This window comes from Elaeis guineensis, chromosome 2, assembly GCF_000442705.2.
Source record: "Elaeis guineensis isolate ETL-2024a chromosome 2, EG11, whole genome shotgun sequence".
Classification (NCBI taxonomy): Eukaryota; Viridiplantae; Streptophyta; class Magnoliopsida; order Arecales; family Arecaceae; genus Elaeis; species Elaeis guineensis.
In genome coordinates, this window is record NC_025994.2 from 114,610,427 (window position 1) to 114,613,915 (window position 3,489).

The 3,489-nt window shown below is 37.8% G+C and overlaps 1 non-coding gene across 1 annotated transcript; it reads right to left on the reverse strand.

Moving 5' to 3' along the window:
* Positions 1–921: 921 nt before the first annotated feature.
* On the reverse strand, positions 922–1,028 carry LOC140855942 (small nucleolar RNA R71). Its single transcript, XR_012139384.1, has one exon. It is a non-coding gene; the product is annotated as a small nucleolar RNA R71 (small nucleolar RNA).
* Positions 1,029–3,489: the final 2,461 nt, after the last annotated feature.

Below are 3,489 nucleotides of genomic sequence, written 5' to 3' on the forward strand. Positions count from 1 at the left end.
TAAAATCAATTAGACGTCAACCTTAAGGAATTCGAGCTCAATAGGACAAGGAACCCTAAGAGTTCTACCAAGTTTGAGTTGTTTGATTAGTTGGTGTCTAGGCAAGTCCCTGAGGGTGGTTTGTTAAATTGGTTCAGTTGCTGGCCTGGCCAACTCGTTTGGTGTCTAGAAAGGCAACGATGAGTGAACCTCCCACCTCTTATACTTACCTAGCTAACTAGTTGATCAATCTCCACTTGGAAGGCTTGAAGGGTTATCTTGGAACAGTTAGGAGCTGTCTAGATTTAGGTTAACCCTAGGATAGATTGAGTTTAATTTATTGTTTCACTTGTTTGAAAAAAAAAATTATTAAAATTTAAATTAATTTGGTTACTTTTCTTTAGATTTAGGACTCCTTAAGATCTTCTCTTTAAAACTTTTTCTCTTTCTTTTTCTTATACATAAAAATTTTATAAAAAAAAAATTTGTATAAACATCGAGAACCATACACCTCGTGTGTGGAGAAGAGTGTCGGGTCGTCTAGTTAGAATTGAGTCAATTCCTGTTGTTCCAATGGCTGAACCAATCCAACCCATGACCCTTAAAGATTTGTGTTATCCAGTTGGCTCCATCCAACCATCTTGTATCAGGTTGCCACAACCCACAGCTAACAATTTTGAAATCAAACCTCAAATCATAAATATGCTTCCAAAATTCACAGGATTATAGGATGCTTATATATTTATTAGAGAATTTGAGGAGGTATGTGCAACCATGAAACTGCAATTAACAGAGGATGAGGTCAAACTTAGATTAATCAACTTTGCCCTTAAGGATAATGCTAAGAAGTGGCTTTATAGTCTGCCAAACCATTCTGTCACTACCTGGGAGGGCTTTGTGAGAATATTTTTGAAAAAGTATTTCCCCCATCATAAAACAGCTAGGATTAGGAATGAAATAAATCAATTTTACCAACTAGCTGGTGAATCATTTTGGAAGTACTTTGATCGTTTCAAGAATCTTCTGACCCAATGCCCACACCATGGAATAGAAACTTGGAGACTATGCCAGATCATCTATGAGGGATTAGATTCAAACTCAAGAACCATGCTAAAGTCTATGTGCCAAGGCCAATTTATGGACAAAGAAACTACTGAAGCTTGGCAATTCTTAGAAGACCTAGTCGAGAGAAATTTACGGTGGGAAACAACTAGGGAACCTGATAAAGCTATACCTTCAAGAGGAGGAATGCATCAAATTCAACCAACCCTAGCATCAGAGGCTAAGATTGCAACCTTAACACATAGATTGGAAGCCTTAGAATTACAGAGACCAGCCAATGTAAATCAAATATCTGCATCCATGTGTAAAGGGTGCAATGCATCAGACCATATCTTAGAAGAATGTTCCTACTCGAATGAGTGTGCACAGGTGAATGCCACCTATCAAGGACCATTGAACAATCCTTATGCACCCACATATAACCCAGGTTGGAGGAATCACCCGAATTTCTCATGGTCCCAGAATCCTAATGTAGGCAATCCAAATTTCAATCAGCAAAATCTAAGGTCCAACCCAGTGATGAACAACCCGTCAGGCTTCCATGATAATGACAAAAAAATTACCTCTTTAGAGAAAAGCCTAGAAGCCATGATGAAGACACATACCAGCTTTATGCAAACCACGGGTCAACTCATAAATAATAACACCCAAGCTATAGTCCATCTGGAAATACAAGTAAGTCAGCTGGCTTCGACCATTAGTGAACGAGACATGGTAGGTTACCTAGCCAACCTGAGCCAAATCCTAGGAACCAAAATGGTCCACGACCCCAACAAGAAAACCAAGTTAATGGTGTAAATGCCATTCATACCTTAAGATCAGGAAAACAAATAGACAATAAGGTAGTTGCACTTAATGATATAGAGGACTCATCTGTCAAGTCACCTTCTAAAACTACTACCTTTCAACCTCAAGCATCAGAAACTGAAAATTTACCTAGTCCAGTACTTAAAAGTCCTAGAGCTCCTTTTTCAAACAGACTGAAATTCAATAAATCTGAACATTTAGACAAAATTTTAGAGGTATTTAAACAAGTCCAAGTTAATATTCCTCTTTTAGATATAATCCATCAGATTCCAACTTATGCCAAATTTTTAAAAGATCTTTGCACTAGGAAAAGGACCACTAATGTACCAAAGAAAGCATTTTTGGCTGCAAGTGTCAGTTCATACCTATATAGCCATGTGCCAATTAAATATAAGGACCCTGGAGCTCCAACAATTTCTTGTGTTATTGAAGAAACCAATATAAAAAAGGCCTTGATAGATCTAGGAGCTAGTGTGAATATCCTTCCATATTCGGTGTATTTACAACTAGGATTAGAAAAACTTCAACCTACTGGGATCACATTACAGTTAGCCGATAGATCTCTCAGGATCCCTAAGGGAATGGTCGAGGATATTCTGATAAAGGTTGAAATTTTATTTTCCTTGTAGATTTTATTGTTTTAGAGACTGAGCCAGTTGCGAATCCTAAAGGACATATACCTGTCATTTTAGGAAGATCATTCTTAGCTACGGTCAATACTGAAATCAATTGTCGAAATGGTCTAATGAAGTTATCCTTTGGGAATATGACCATTGAGCTTAATGTTTTAAACTTAGAACAGGAATCCTCTTCTCATGCTGATGTCAATGTAGTCCAAGATGGTATTTATGAATCCATTGACATTAGTGATGATGAAGTTGACCTAGAGTCTAACCCCTGGTTAATCCATGAGTCTGAGGATGTCAATGAAATACTTAAAGAAAATCAGATTAATCAGGAATCGACACTTCCTACTGAACCAATCATTGAGATGGTAAAATCATCATCTAAACCATCGATAGAGGAAGCACCCATTTTAAAACTGAAACCCCTCCCAGAACATCTCAAGTATGCATATCTAGGACCCAAAGAAATTTTGCCTGTAATTATTGCATCAGACCTAGATCCCAAGCAAGAGGAGGAGTTAGTGTCAGTTCTAAAAGCAAATCAAGAAGCAATAGGTTGGACCATAGCAGATATCAAAGGAATAAGCCCTTCTATAGTTCAACATAGAATATACTTAGAGGAAGAGGCTAAACCAACAAGAGAAACCCAAAGAAGGCTTAATCCAGCTATGAAGGATGTAGTTAAAAAGGAGATTCTGAAACTCCTAGATAGTGGAATAATTTATCCTATTTCTGATAGCTCTTGGGTAAGCCCAGTTCAAGTAGTACCCAAGAAATCTGGGGCAACAGTGGTCCAAAATGATGCAAACGAACTTATCCCAACTAGGACCCAAACGGGATGGAGGGTCTGTATAGACTATAGAAAGTTGAATACTGTGACAAGGAAAGATCACTTTCCTTTGCCATTTATTGATCAAATATTGGAAAGACTAGTCGGACAAGAGTTTTACTGTTTTCTTGATGGATACTCCGGTTACAACCAGATCCCCATAGCCGCTGAAGATCAAGAAAAGAC